This window comes from Natrix helvetica (assembly GCF_964273705.1).
Source record: "Natrix helvetica genome assembly, chromosome: 3".
Lineage (NCBI taxonomy): Eukaryota > Metazoa > Chordata > Lepidosauria > Squamata > Natricidae > Natrix > Natrix helvetica.
Window position 1 is genome coordinate 295,020 of NC_138549.1, and position 16,288 is coordinate 311,307.

Sequence of the window (16,288 nt, forward strand, 5' to 3'; positions counted from 1 at the left end):
AGCTGGACGTCTTAAATAAAGTAACTCAGTACTGAACAAGGGTGAGAAACCCACCGAGTCATCTGGGCTTTGGAGGGCTTCCTTGGTTCTCCGGGTCTCAGGAGGGTATTTTAGCGATAGTCAGAATTTTTGTACCAATGGTTCCATCTGAATAAGGGAGCTGCTATACAAACAAGGAAGAGGAACGGTTCAGTCTTCTCACTTTGCTTTCAGAAGCAGACTCCACTTTGTTGTTGTTAGTCGTAAAGTCGTGTCCGACCCATCGCAACCCCATGGACAACGTTCCTCCAGGCCTTCCTGTCCTCTACCATCCCCCGGAACCCATTGAAGCTCAGGCCAACTGCTTTGGTGACCCCATCCAGCCACCTCCTTCTCTGCTGTCCGCTCCTCCTTCTTTTGCCCTCCATCGATCCCAGCATGAGGCTCTTCTCCAGGGAGTCCTTCCTTCCTTCTCATCAGGTGGCCAAAGTATTTGAGGGACTCCATTTGCTAGAGCCTAATTCTGAACAGGCAGGGCCCTGGCCAGCCACCCTGGCTCTAAGACCAGGCTCTCCACGGCCGTTTGCAGATTCTACACTCATGTACGGAAGTGATTTGGGCTGAAAACTTAGGCTTTTCTTTTCAAACGAAATCACCACGTATTCTGCTGCCTTCTATGTTTTGCTGCTGCTGGATCCTCTTCCGTCAGTTGTTGTTTTTCCTCCTATCACTCTTTGGCAGGAAAGAAGCAACTCTAGAGGCACATGACAAATGGCACTATAGGACTGGCACAAGGTCATCGGATCCCATACAAGAATGTCCCCTTATTGCTCAGAGGGGGAGGGGCTTCCCTTTGACCCCCGATTGTGTATCTCCTGATGAATCTTCTTTAATAACAAAGCAGAACTCGGGGACAGGGTCTTGCCTGCCAGTTAACGGATATTTTATTGTATTATTAGAATTGGAACCGGGTGTTTACTTGTCTTGGTCATGGGCCATTCCGCTTCTATTGGCTCCCAGAGCAGGGGAGGGGAAGGGGGAGGGTCGCCCTCTTCCCTTTGATAAGAAGCATGACCTGCGTCTGTCCAGCCCCAGTGATGACATGCGCTATTTATGGACTGTCACCATGAAGACAACGATGTGTATAAGTCACGGGCGCATCTTTGGCCATTATTTTTCATGGTGACTTTCGTTCAACCCTTTTCAAGCTGTGGCTAACAGAATGAAAATGCAGGGATTATAATCTGAATCAGCCCTGGGCTCTGGCCAGTCACTGAACTTCGTCTTCTGTCCTCCTCGGTTTTGTTTGAAGCACTGCCAGTAGCCAAGTTGGAGGTAAAAATAGCCCATGAGAGGCTGCCTGTTACTCGACACTGCGTGGTTCTTCTCCTACGTAGCTCTGCTCCTTCCCCCCCAACTCTCCCCCCCCCCACTGGGCTTCTGCTCGCCTAAGAGAGATTTAAGTGCGTTTTACGGACACTTTGGGTTTCTCTCCTCCAGCTCCTTTTTGCCTGCTTGGGCAGATCTTGGCAGGGAAAGGTTTGGCTGCTACAACTTTGACAACCACAGCTCTCCTTCCTACTCAAAGGAAAGAAGCCCCCCAAGGATATAAATTACAGGAAGTGTCGTGGTTAAGCAAACTACTGAGAAATTGACCGTGCCTGGGAAAACTGGATTGGCTGAAGGCAGCACCATGCTCTTCGGGCCCTGACTGTGAGAAACACCAAAGGTAAGACAAAGCAACCATGGAGCCTGAGTTGTGGGTTGCGTGGCTGCGCTCACAAGAATAATAGGAAAGCCTCTAATGGAATACGGAACATAAACCATCGTGTGTTGTTTTAGGTAGGCCTCTGAATTATCCTTATCTATATGATTCCAATCTCTAAATGGCACTGAAACTTTAATTTTCCATACACATTTCTCCTCCAATTAAGCCAAGTATTGGTAAATAGATCTATGCACGATCACTTGGGATCTTGGAGATCAAGAGAACCCATTTCTCAAAAGCATGTACAGAATGGATTCTTCAGTTTATTAAAATATATTTTATTTAGTGTCCTGGCCTAAATGCTGTTTATCTCTGAGGTTGAGGGACCTATTTGACACATATTTTTGTCAGAACAGAAACTTATTTTCACTGAAATACTCTAATTCACGAATAATGTGAAGGAAAAAAATTATGAGACTGTTAATTATCACATATCAGTAAAAGTATTCTCAATAGATTGAATTTCTCAAATCCAATTGTCAATGATTTTATTTAGTTATGTCCTGAAACAGTTTAATATAGAAGTAAATGAGCAATTTCTCATGGTTTTGAAACATGCTCTATGAAACTATTATACGCACTAATATCGTTCACAAACACGGGTATATAAAATATACTTGTGTGCTGCCGCCATAGGAATTGCTTTATTCAGGGCAAAATAAATGAACTGAAAATGGAGATGCCGTTTGCTTTCTTGAGACTGTATCCCCACCAAACGAAATAAACTCCTTGGGCCTTTTGTGAATTCACTGAATCTAATCCACCGCAGGGCCCTTCTGAGTCCTCTGCCCGTGCTTGCCCAGCACCTCACCCATGAGCCCACGGGTTGGGCCTCCAGCAAGCCGTCCCTTCTTCTGCCCCTCCTGCTCACCGACCCGGGCGGGCTTTCTGGTGGGGCTGCCTGCCACCCTTCCCCAGCCAAAGGAAAGCCTCTCTTGAAGGCAATGAATGAGGCACCAAGTCTTGTTGCCCATCAAGCGGGGCCCTTTGCAGGAGCTCAGTGGGAGGAAACTCCGATCCCAAGAAAGTTTCCTTCCAGCCTCTCAAGAATAATATATTATTAATTTATAATTAGATGAACATTATTTGTTCCTTAATTAACTTTCATCGTGCATTTATTCCCTGCATTTATGGCCTGTTTAAGTCTATCTACAAATGAACTTGTGATGTTATTGCACAGAATAAGAGCAAACAAAATGCCACAAAACTAGCCATCACGCAACCCGCCCGGAGGGACTGCAGTCCACCAAAGTCGTAGTAGCAACCGAGGAGGGAAATCTTTGAAGTGGGAACCACCCTGAAGAGAAACCAAATTCATGAATGCTCCCGTCTCCTACTAGAGGTTATTAGTCTCCTGTCTGTGTCCGCTTTGGTTGGTGCCAATTACAGCTGAGCGAAGGTCTGCCGAGAAGGAAAGTCGGTTCCTGCCAGAACCCAGTGATATTAAGAGCTGCAAAGCATGGCCCACTCACAGCTTAGCTTAATTAGTAGAGCAGATTCCTCCAAGTATAAGTCAGTGCACCTTTTAGGCCTTTATGCTATTTGTGTCTTTGTGCGTATGGCCTTTCATCATTCATCAGATCTAGTTCAGTGGGCATCAAAACAATGCTGTCACCAGTCGCTAATTCTGTGAGTCAAAGACAAAATAATGGCTAAGCCAGGAAGGGAAATCCTCCAGCTTTCAGGCTGACTGTGTCCGACCAGGCGCCTCGCAGTGTGGCCTCCATCCTAATCACCCCCCTCCTTGGCCATGTAGTCTTCCCCAGGGCTTTGCTGTGCCTTCCCAGCAAATTCTCTTCCTAGAAAGAAATGCTGAAAAATAGAAGATAGAATATAACAGGGTTGGAAGGAACCTTGGAGGAACCCCTTCTTGAGCAGGAGCCCTTATTCCATCCCAGACAAATGGGCGTCCAATCTCTTCTTGAAAAATCTCCAGTGATGGAGGACCCACAACTTCTGGAGGCAACCTCCATTCCACTGGTTGACTGTTCTCAGGGTCAGGAAATTTCCCCTTGGTTCTAGGTTGGATCTCCATCTGATGATCTTCCCTCCTTTCACTTCTTGGCCTGCCTTCAGATGCTTTGGAGAATAGGACCCGCTCTTCATTGTGGCAGCCCCTGAAGTACTGGAAGACTGCCATCATGGGACTCCTGATTCTTCTCTTAGGCTTACACATCTAGCTCCCACAACCATTCATCCTCCAGGCCCCTCATCAGCTTTGTTGCTCTTCTCTGCACTCTTTCTAGGGACTCTGCACCTTTCTTTGGTAACCAGAACTGATAACCAGAACTGGACACAGTAGTCCAAGTGTGACCTGACAAGTGCAGTACGAAACAAGACTAACACCTCTTGTGATCTCAATCCCAAAGGTGCTTTTTTCAAAAGGCAACTGGACTTTCTGATTTTTCTTTGAAGATGTTTCACCTTTCATCCAAGAAGCTTCTTCATCGATTGGATGAGAAGCGAAACGTCTTCAAAGAAAACCAAGTCCAGTTGCCTCTTGAAAAAGCCCCTTTGGGACAACCATGACCTGAGAATCTCCAGAGACATGGAGATCTTGATAGGATCCCTTGCTGATGCAGCCCAGGACTACGCCGGCTTTTTTGGCAGCTGCAGCCCAGGGCTGGCTCATACTGAAGTGATGGCCCACTAGGAAGCCTTGAACTCTCTCACAGTTGAACTTTTCTCTGTGTTGAGGAAATCCTTGCAGCATCTGTCCCTGTGTCATTCGTGAAGGAAGGATCATTTGTATTTTATTATTACATGGGGAAGATAAGGGATGGATAAGCTCCAACAACTCAAAAGTACCATGCTGCCTTAAAGCCACCCTTCCCTCAAGGGTCCATCCACACCCAAGCTTTCAGAATGTGATGGTGAAACGAAGCTGGCTCTGGGGGGAGGGGGGGGCTTCCTGACCTGCGAAGGAAGGATGAGCGACTGCTCCTGTTTGCCTCTTTCCAGGACAAAGTGACTCCAGGCAGAGAGAAAAACGAGGGAGGGATGGAGGGAGGGAGGGAGAGGGTGGCACCATTCACTCTCGAGAGAAATCTCACGATGGGGGGGGGGCGGGGGACTGTGAATTTAAACACTGCAAACTGCACTGGGGATTGTTGCTGGGGCTTTTTGTTTGTTTGTCTTGGTACCCTAAGGGTATCTAGTCTACGGAGTTGTACATGCACATCTTTAAGTCTGGCTAACACCAGAGAAAACCAAGTAAAGGTTTATAACAGCAATAAATGAAGAGAGCAGGACTGAGACAAATAAAAAGTACAGAATAAAATATTTTAATTGCCTTTCATCCCCCAAGGCCATATACAATTTTAAGAACCATCTCAAAACTACCAATTTAAAGCAGAACAGAACAATCTTAAAACATCAAAGAGCTGGCTTTAAGAAGAAATTAAATGAAACAAAAGAAGTTTTACAGGCCACCTGCCGGGCCAAAAAGGGCCGAGTTTAGCTCCCTAGGTAGCTAAAGTGGAAAACGCCTGGTCCTCCTTGGTGGCGGCACTCAAGTGTCCAGGCAGCAGGGAGAGAGGCCTTGTTTCACGGAGCAAACAAACCTGCTTCCATTTGCCTTGGATGTTGGCCCAGAATTCCCCCCGGAAGAACACTCTCCTCACCAGCTAAAACAAGTTGATTAGATCTGCTTGAAATACATTGTGATCGCATGCAGCCCATAAACCATGCCCTGCTGGACTTGAGATCTTCTTCCTTGGGGTGCTTTGCCTCCTGCCCCAAATTGCTAAGCTACCTTCCATGCATTTGACAGCATGGGACTTTCCTGGTTCTCTCTCGGAACCTCTTTTCTTTGTCATTCCCCAGCTTCTCCCCATCTTTCTACCTCTTTCTAACCTGCAACCATCTGCACTCTTTCACTTTTCCCAGAAACTTCTACTGGTCCTTTTCCCCACTCATCTTGTTTCACTTATTGTCCTAAAATCCAGCAGGGTGCCGCTTTTCTTGTCCCCCCCCCACCTTTTCCAATCCCCCTTTCCTGCACACGTGTCCCCTTTTTGGAAGGAGGCCCAGATAGCAGATCAAGGTTAGTCAGGTGCTGTGCCAGCCTGGAAGTTGGACTGTGCTCATTTCTCTGTGTTACTTTTCACACACACAAAGGCTTCTGATTCTCAATTGTTGACTATGGTCAGTATATTATGTCTTAACTATGTCAAAGGTTTCCAATGGGCTATGTTATTTTCCAACACCGATTCTTTCTATGAAGCAAATTTTAAGTTTAAATTTCCAGTTTTTAAATCTCTAGAGCATAAACTGCAAGGAGTAAATTGTAAGTTGTGTTACAGGTCGTGCTCACAATTAAACCATTGTTTATTCAATTAACTCAATACTCAAGCTCCACCAATAATCAATACGCAATCAATACCCCCCCTCCCCAAGCACAAATCCTATTCTACGATGCAGAAGAAAATACGGGCGTCTCCTGTGGCCACGGATGGGGAAAAAGGGTCCAGATTTGCTCTGCATGTTTCCCCATCTTCTTTATGAGGGCGGCTGCTTGCTGGTGGTCTCGCTGCTCTTTGAAGACAGCTGGGATCGCTTTTTCCCTATATTCCCTTGGCTGATGTCACTTAAAGTATCACCCTTTTTGCTCCTATTGGCCGGAACTGCAGGCAGATGGAGAAAAGGAGCAAAATGGACACAAATTCAGCCAGCCCTGAGAAATCACATTGAACAGCCACAAGTTCATTAGAATCATAAATAAAATATGCTTCATGGATGAGAGTTAATTTAATGCCAGGCCTCGAACGGGGCTGGACCTGAAATCGGGGCTGAATCGAGAATCTCTGTAGCTCAGGGTTGAGCTGTGGAGCCCACGGGGCTCTCTGGGTTTGGTTCTTTGCTTGCAGGCATTTCATTACCCAACTAGGTAACATCACCAGTGCACTTCGGGTCTGTGCGCTTGAGCACACCGAGCTTCTTTGGAGCCTCCTCTTCCATATATTGGCCAATCCGGTGTCCTCTATGAGGTCATTTTGTCTTTTCTTAAGTTGCAGAGTCATTTTCTTTGGTTGTTCTCCGTTTTTTAAATCTCATCCTAGTCTTAGGAGTCTTCCTTTTCTCCCTTCATCCTTTTCTTTCTGTGCCATGTGATTCCGTGACTGCCCTGGGGGCTTTTCTTACAGCTTTTGGTCCCTGCCTCTCTTGCTCTGGGACCTCCGTGGCTTCTTTCAGTTGCCCTCCCTCCGTGCTGTGCCCCTTCGTTCTCCTGCTGACACTCAAAACAGCTTCAACATCAGGACTGAAATAACATCAGGACTATAATAAATGGTATCAATTGATCTCTTGATAAGTGCAACGTAAAAAAAAAACCACCTTGTTTCTTTTACCAACTTTGCTTAGTGACCTAGTTGCTGTCCTGTGGTTGCTGAACAAGGGCTGTCAGTGTTATAAAGTATTGTACCTGTGCCAACCAAAACGCCTAGATTATCAACAGATTTCTTCAACTTTTCATTTAATTCATTACAATTAATTGCAAGAAATCCCCTCTAATATTTTAGTATTTTTTGCCTCTTTTTTTATTCTGATTCTCTCTCTCTTGAAGTAACTCTCAGCTTGTTGATCTATTGTACATACTTCTCCCCTCCCCTCTTCTGCGCAGCTCCAGGTGGGGAGTCTACCTGGACAGGGGCAGAGGGAGAGTCGGGCTCCATCGCCCCCTCCTCCATGAGAGGAACCCAAAGGCTGCTGCTTAAAACGCTTCAGGGGTGTTGTCGCCCCCCCCCCCGCCAAGCCAAGCGCAGCGCAGCTCACCGGGCGGATCTTTCGGCCTCGCCCACAGCCGCAACCTCTTGGCCCCTCTCCTGCTCCGCCGGCCCCCCCGGCTGCTCGCCGCCTCCTCTGCCTTGCCGCCCCCGCCGCTTTCCCCACCCCAGCCAGGCTCTTGCGCTCGCCTCTCCCCGCCATCCTTCCCGCCTGGCTGGGCGGGAAGGACAGAAGGGGCTCCACCCCACCCCACCCCACCCCACTTGTTCGGGACAAGAGAAAGCGGCTCTTTCCTCCAGGGCAGCCCTTGGCAGCCTTGGAAACGACCCGCGGACCTCAACTCCCCGGAGAGGCCCGGTAATCCGCGCTCCTGAAAGATGCCCCTGGCGAGGTCGGTGGGCCCAGCGAGACGGGAAGCGAAGGTTGCACACCGCAGGCAGGTTCGGGAAGGTTGAATTGCTGCCCTGCGACAGACCTGCAGAAAAGGGTCCCTGGACCTCCTCGCCCCCCTCCCCCGCTTTCTAGCCAGCCCCTCCTCCGTTCCTCTCTCTCTCTCTCTCTCTCTCTCTCTCTCTCTAAAAGACAGAAAGACCCTTGTTGCTGGGGGGGGGGTATTGGAATGCCAGTCACTATGCCAGCTATGACTTCCCTCCCTCCCCTGCCCAGTTCGACACTTGCATGGCCAGCCCTACCTGGAATCTTTGTAAAGGTGGCGAGAGGAGGAGGAGGCAAGGCTGAGCCACTGCTGCCCTCTTCTCACCAGGAGCCCGACTGAGCTCACTTTCAAAGGAAGGGAGTCCAAGGAAAGCTTTGAGATCTTGAAACTTCCCATCGCATGGAGGTCGCCAGGCAAAAAAGACTTTATGGCCGGCGGGAGGGAAATGGGAAGCAGGCTTGAGCAGGGAAAAGGCGGCCCAGGGCTGGGCAACGGCGGGGGAAGGCCGCCACCCTGGCTCCTGAAGAAGAAGAAAGAGCAGAGCTGTGCTTTGCCCTTCTCTCCCTTGCGGCTCCCTTACTTAAATGGAAACGTGGAGTTTCTTTTCAAGACAGCAAGGGATTTTTCTTTATTCTGGGACGGTTGGAGCCTTCCCTCTGCAGGCCTCCAGAAAACCAGTTTTGCTCTAAAATGCACAAAATCCAACCAGGTGGAGAAAAAGGAAATTGGATGCTTGTAAAGTGCTGTTGTGTTGTGTAACATGCCACTGGAAACCCGCTACGTCTGCCGTTACTCTCCTTTCCCCTGACCAGAAAGCGCTGCTGGGCATCAGCTGAGTGTTGGGCATCAGGCCCACTGAGGGGCAGAGGAGGACCATGGGCTTGTGGGACGCAGGCAGTTACTTTGCATGGCATAAGTTAGGGGAAGCAGGCAGAGCAGGGATTCTTTCAACCTCTTTAAATTTGCTCTACTCCAGGTCACGTGACTGGGAATAAAGAGGGAGGGGCTGAGAAAGGAAGGGCAGGCAAGGGGCTGAGCCAAGCACTCTCTTCCATAAGGGGTGCGGGGGGGGGGTAGAGCGGATTTCTTCCTCTGCGACCCCCAGCCCTGAATTAGGAGGCAGGGAGTAAATGGTCCCCAATTCCTCAAAGGGAATTTATTTCGTCTTCAAGAACTTGTTTTCTATCTGCCAACGCTTGAAATACAGCAGAGAAAAGGCAGTGTGACTTCCAGAAATTACAAATTGATTTGTTTTCAAGGTATTACATTTTCTGGCATAGACGTTCCACTGTATACAATCTGATGGGCCAGGTCTAACACCCACGCCCCAACCTATGTTCTACCTGTCACTACCTAAAAGGAGTGACAGTGGTCAGAGTTTAAGGGTGAAGTGGAGTGGAGATTTATTTTTACCCAGCCGCAGCCCTAGCCAAGATGTCTACACAATGCACCACCCACCTCCTGGAGGCGGAGGGCTGTAGATTGAAGTTGTCACTGAGAGATCCCCTGTCCCAGCCGTGTCGTTGCCAGCAGCCTGGCCAAGGTGCTGCAGACTGACTGACCTTCTACTCTATATGGATGGTATATCAGGTGTTAAGGAAAATAATTATAGCACACGAAGCATAACTTCCATCCACCACGTTTCATGTGTTCACCAAGTGAAGATGCCCAAAATGGCTAAGCATGAAGTTTTCAAGTCCCCTGCTTCGATTTGCAAGATTTGTCATCATCTGCTAGTCAGCATTTCCCATTTTTATTGAGAAACGTGTTAGAAAAACAAAAATGTCACAGCGATTAGATTGGGTGTGGAAGAACCAGGTGCAAATTGTTTCCCTTTTTGATCTCAAACAGCTGGTGCCAAAGAAACCTCCGTACCTGAAGGCAGATGTGTATGCAAATACAGTTCATGCAGGAATGAGAACCCAGAATAATAATAATAATAATAATAATAATAATAATAATAATAATAATAATAATAATAATAAAAAATTTGGATTTATTAGCCGCTCCCTTTCCGGGCAGGACTCGGGGCGGCGTACACTAAGACATATATAAACATACATATATACAAAGACATACATGCACGGAGGATGTAATAGATTAAAACATTAAGACAAATTAAAACCATTAACATACCCCGTCTAATAAAAAACCCAATATACAATAAAAATTAAAATTCAAAAAGAAAGACAGTCAGGACACAATAGACTCTATGCATCCGGGAGCAGAGCCGAGAAGGGGGACAGAGACTCCCCTTTTCCTGGGCGAGATTCCACCCATCACTAGGGGGTTCTGGGGGTTTACTACACGCTGCGCTACGTCCAGCAGTTTCACTGCCCAAACTGGTGGAACTGGTGAGATGGGGCTCAGAGTCACGCTGGGTCCAGCCTCCCTAGAGCTGTGATGGCGGTCGCACCAACCACCTCTTCTGGCCATTATTATCTGCACCTGGGCTTTGAACTGACAAACCTCTGTCCAGCGGCCAGAACCGATTCCCTCTCATGGGTGGGTCGTCACCACCTGATTAGGTTAGAAAGGTTGACTTAACCCTGAGCCTCCCCGCAGGAGCTTCGGCCTGGCTTTGGCGGTCAGGTCTTCTGGAGTTGGTGGAATCCCAGAATTTTCTGGCGGGTTGGTTTCTGTTTCTCCAAACTCCCCTTGGAGGCTTTGGTGCCAGACTGGCATTTCCTGTTTTCCCACACTCCCAGCCTCCTTTGCTGCAGGATAGCCACTGCCACCTTGTCAAGCTCACGGGTTCCCTGAGCACGTTCAGGCCGTGAAACTGGCTGGCAGATGTCTAAAGTGCTGGAGGCAAAAGTCTAGGGTGAATATGACCGAGCAGGCAGCTTAGATCGCCGTCTACTCTGGGGAACGGAGAGCAGGAAGGAAAAGGGGTGGGTGTGGGAGGGGGTCTTCTTCTCAGTTACATCTGCTGAAAACTCCTCTTGGGAAATATTCGGAGTGGTTGGAGCTTGAATGTCCCATGAACCTCCAGAGGTCAAGAAGATGCCGAGACCTTGGCAAAAGGGCAGAGAAGATGATAAAGGGCCTGGAGGCTAAACTGAACAATGCCCAGTTAAGGGAGCTGGGAATGTCTACCCTACCGAAGAGAAAAATTGGGGGGGGGGGGGCATGAGAGCAACTTTCCAATACTTGAGGGGCTGTTACAGAAAAGAGGGGGGGGTCAGCCTCTTCTCCAAAGCACCGGAGAAGCTGTGGGTGGAAGCTCATGGAAGAGGGAATCAACCTGAACTTCTCAGTGACAACAATCAAGATTTGGCACACAATTCTCCAAAAAGAAACCGTAATGGAGACACACTTCCAAGTCATCTATATAAATATTTTCAGTAATGTGAGTTTATCTAGAAAGAAAACTTTAGTTCAACTCAGAGATACCAAGAAGATGTTGAGAGTTTTAAGAAGGGCATTTGTGTTCCCTGAAGTGAGGTGACAATGTCTCTTTTGGGGCTGTTTATCAATTTTGTATTGACTTATTTGTTAGATTTATCTTCTGCCTGTCCTTCAGGGCCTCTGTATTCCTCCACAACAACTCCCCCCCCCCCCCCGTTGAGGGAATTTGGACAGGCAGAGAACGTGATTGGCCAAAGAGCTGCCGAGTGGACTTTGTGGCAATTGTTCCGGAGAGCATCTGTGCTGCTTTTTCTCCGGTGTTGTGGATGAGACGATCTGGCTTTTATGTGTCCTCTTGTGTATTCTTAACTATAAGCCCTCCTAAGCTTTAAAATGGTCGGCCGTCACACCCCCCATCTCTTATTACATGCAGCTTAGAAAGAGGATCCATCCAAGAGCCTCTTCCGCAGCCCCGGGGCAAATGGCCTAACTCCCATCACTCATGCTCCGAATTGTACATTCAACCAGGATGCTCCCTTACTTCCAGTCATTTGCCTCCAACCTCCTCGTGATCAGGGGGCAAGGAATGCTGACCCACAGGGAGAGGCTTTCAGTAGGCTTTTCTGTTTCTTAGATCAGTGTTTTTGACCTGCAGAAGCCTGAGAGGAGCTGGGCTGCTTTAGTGAATTTAGCGAAGGGTCCTGGGGTCCAAAGCAGCACCCGAATTAATAAGGTCATGTCCCACCGCAGCCATCGCTAGCAATTATTCCTGCAGCAACTGCATGTGTGATTGCATGAACTATGATAAAGAAAAGTGACTTGTGGATGGGTCCTGCATGCACGTATCTCAGAAGCATCAGAAACAAAAATGCAGGATGAAGACGGGCCAAGAGGTCAGACCACAATGTTCATTCACCTGTTCCTCTGTTTGTACAGTCATAGGAGTTTCTTTCACAGTTTCTGTAGAAGCAGAGTCCACTGCAACGAACCAGTGAGAGATCTGAAAGGAAAGTGAAGCAGCGGGAAGCTGCTTTCTGGCTGAAAATCCCTTGGCCAAGAAAAGGAGGCTGCCTAAGGAAGGAGGGGGCCTTGATACCCTGATCCTTCACCTTTCCTACCTCAGAGATGGTCAGCTATAATGTCCCCCCCCCCGCCAACATCAAGCCCTGGGCAGGGAGCCCTTGCAGGGGGGATGCCAGAATGAATGAATTGCAGTCAACTGCAACTGCGACTCGGGGGGTTGGGAGTGGGGGGCACCGTTTTACGGTGGTTCTCCTCCTACCTGTCGGATCGGTCGCAGTTTGTGTTGACTGGAGGGCAGAGATCGACCCCCAGGCGCGTCGCTTGTGGGGTGCTCCAGGGGTCGGTTCTCTCACCCCTCCTGTTCAACATATACATGAAACCGCTGGGCGAGATCATCTGTGGTTTTGGGATACGGTATCATCAATATGCTGATGATACCCAACTTTTCATCTCTACCCCAAACCACCCAAACGATGCCCTCGACGTGATGTCCCGATGCCTGGAGGCTGTGCGGATCTGGATGGGGAGGAACAGGCTCAAGCTCAATCCCTCCAAGACTGAGTGGCTGTGGTTTCCGTCATCCCGATTTGTACATCTTGTTCCATCTTTGATGATAGGGGGAGAAATTTTAGCCCCCTCAGAGAAGGCTCGCAATCTGGGAGTCCTCCTGGATACACGGCTTAGTTTAGAAGAACATCTGACGGCCATGACCAGGGGGGCCTTTTACCAGGTTTGCCTGGTACGTCAGTTGCGCCCCTTCCTGGATCGGGATGCTCTGTGCACAGTCACTCATGCCCTCATCCTTTCTCGCCTGGACTACTGCAATGCTCTCTACATGGGGCTGCCCTTGAAGAGCACCCAGAGGCTTCAGCTGGTCCAGAATGCGGCCGCGCGGTTTATCATGGGGGTACCTAGGTGCTCCCATGTTACACCCCTTTTAGGCGGCCTGCACTGGTTACCGGTTGTCTTCCGGGTGCGATTCAAGGTACTAATTATGACCTTTAAAGCGCTCCATGGCTTAGGCCCAGGGTACCTGCGAGACCACCTACTGCCACCAGTGTTAGATCTTGGAACTGAGGAGACGGAGTCAGCTGGTTGCTTCAACACGTTTATTAGGCTTAACAGAACTGACAGGAACGAGCTCAGCAAAAGCCGTCTGACAGCTATTTATACATGTAGCTGTCAGATGGCGAACCAATAGAAATTGGGTATTTATCCCGCCGGCCGGCAGGCGCGCCTGGACCATTCAGAGGGTTTCTCTGAACGTCATCTGCTGGCCAGGCACGCCAGTACACAACACCCCTTTCCCCTGGATTGCACAGGCGTAATCATCAAGGTAAGATGGTCGTCTGCGCGTGCGTTGCGAGTGCCTTGGTAAAGATGGCGCCTCGCCCAAGGAAGGAGGAGTGTCGGCTCCGCCCTGGTGACGAGTAGGCCGCGTTGAGTCCTCGACAGGCCCAACCCCCGGCAAGGCACCAGCATGCAAAGGTAAGGCTGCTAGCGCACCGGGACTGGGTTGTGCGGACTCGGAGACAGAGGTGTTTGGATGGTGGGCCGGCAGGCGGCGTTGTTAGGGCCTGGTTGTGTTGGTGTGGATGGTCTGTCCTCAGGCCTCTCGGTTGATCGCCGTCGCAGCTGATCTATGTGCCGCCGCCAATGTCTCCCATCGCGGAGGAGGACCCTGTAGGAACAGGGCCCCGTAATGTCAGTGACTCGTCCAGGTAGCCATTTAGACTCGCCCGTAAAATTGTGGGCGAATACCCCCTCCCCCACCAGAAAAGACCTTGGGGGGGGAGGAAGGGAGTACGGAAGGAGGGGAGTAGAGAGGATGGAGGCGGTCAAGAGTTGAACGGAGACGGCGGCCCATTAAAAGTTCAGATGGGCTTTTGCCGGTGGTAGGGCAAGGGGTAGAGTGTTGGGAGCGGAGGTAGGTCGTAAGGCGGGAAGACCAAGGAAGATTAGACATGCGAGCAAAGGCTTCCTTGGCAGAACGGACGGCCCGTTCTGCCAGGCCATTGCTAGCCGGGTGATAGGGAGAGACTGGGGCATGGCGAATGCCTAGGGAAGACAGATAGATTTGAAATTCCTCGGAGGAGAATTGAGGGCCGTTATTGGAGACGATAACGTCTGGCAGCCCGTGGGCAGTGAACAAGGAGTCCAGGACACGGATAGTGGCTGAGGAGGTGGAGCTGGACATAGGGAACAGCTCGACCCACTTGGACCACGCATCCACAATGACAAAGAAGGAACAGCCATCAATGGGGCCCATGAAGTCGACGTGAAGATGACTCCATGGGGCCATAGGGCATTCCCACTCTCTGGCCAGAGCGGCCGGAGGAGCGGCCCGTACTTGCTGGCAAGGGGTGCAGCGTTGTACAAAGGAGGAGATGTCCGCATCCATGGACGGCCACCAGACATATCCGCGGCCGAGGCTCTTCATGCGGACAATGCCCGGGTGACCGCCATGGAGGCGGGACAGCACCGCGCTGCGCAGGGAGGTAGGGACGACAACTCGGGTGCCCCAGAGTAAACAGTCCTGGAGGACTGAGAGCTCCAGGCGGCGGCGGTAGAAGGGAAGCATCAGAGGGTCCATAGACGAGGCAGGCCAGCTGCGACTTACGGCGGCCATAGCATGAGAGAGGAGCGGGTCGGCCAGGGAAGCCCGAGCGATGTCAGAGATGGACACCGGAAGGCTGAGATCGTTGATGAGAGAGAGAGAGTGTGTGGGAGCAGGGTCGGCAACAGGCAGGGGTAGAGGGCAGCGGCTCAGAGTGTCAGCGTGGGCAATGTGCCCACCTGGCTTGTACGAAAGGGTGTACGAATAGGAAGAGAGGAATTCGGCCCATCAGGACATGCGGGGGGAGAGAATGGGTGGAGTGGGGCAGTCACCGGCAATGATGCCAAGGAGGGGCTTATGGTCGGTGACAAGGGAGAAGGGCCGGACATATAGTTAGTGGTGGAACCTTTTTACTCCCGCAACGGCAGCCAGCGCCTCCTTATCAAGCTAGCTGTAATTTCGCTCAGGCTTTGATAAGGTGCGGGAGTAAAAGGCGATGGGCGCCTCTGAGCCGTCAGGGTAGGCGTGGCTGAGGACAGCCCCAACGCCGAAGGGGGAGGCGTCGCAAGCGAGAACTAGAGGAAAACGCTCATCATATTGAGCGAGGACAGGAGGGGCAGTGAGCGAGCGCTTGACAGCCACGAGCGCATGCGCCTCGCGGCTTGTCCAAATCCAAGGGGCGGAGGCATCCAGGAGACGGTGGAGGGGTTCAGCGAGGGAGGCTTTGTGAGGGATGAAGGAGGAGTAGAAATTGAGGAGACCCAGGAAGGCTTGGAACTCGAACTTGTTGGAAGGGGTGGGAGCAGACAGGATGGCTTCCACTTTGGAGGGGTCGGGGTGGATGCCTTGAGCATCAATGAGATACCCCAGGAAGGTGACTGCAGGGACGCCCAGTTGGCATTTGGAGGGCTTGAGGTGGAGTCCGGCAGCGCGGAAACGCTGTAGAACGGACCACAAGGTGGCGGCAAGGCCTAATCGATCCGGAGCGGCGATTAGGACGTCGTCAAAGTAGGGTGTGACCCCGGGAATGCCATGGAGCAAACACTCCATGAGTCCTTGGAATATGCCCGGGGCCACACTGATGCCAAACTGCAAACAGCAGCATTTGAAAGCGCCACGGTGGGTGACAATAGTTTGCACAAGCGCGGTGGCATCATCTACGGGCAGTTGTTGGTACACCTGCGCAAGGTCGAGTTTAGCAAAAACCCGGCCTTGGCCCAAGGAGTGCAAGATGTGTTGCACAACGGGCACAGGTTATGGGTGAGATTGTAATGCCTTATTTACGGTCGATTTAAAGTCCGCGCAGATCCTAATGGATCCGTCGGACTTTAAAGGGACCACGATAGGCGTCTCCCAAGGCGAAAAATCAACAGGTTCGAGGACACCCTGGGCAATAAGTTTGTCGAGCTCCGCGTCCAACTTAGCTTTAAGAGCGAGGGGCAGGCGGCGA

The 16,288-nt window shown here is 50.4% G+C and overlaps 1 protein-coding gene across 1 annotated transcript in view; it reads left to right on the forward strand.

Moving 5' to 3' along the window:
* The first annotated feature begins 1,442 nt into the window (after positions 1 to 1,442).
* LOC309390139 (cardiac-enriched FHL2-interacting protein) overlaps positions 1,443 to 16,288 on the forward strand; it is a 29,637-nt gene continuing 14,791 nt past the window's right edge. The window contains exon 1 of the mRNA XM_081949225.1: positions 1,443 to 1,708. The gene's annotated coding sequence lies outside the window, so the exon portion shown is untranslated. The remainder of the gene's footprint in view (positions 1,709 to 16,288) is intronic.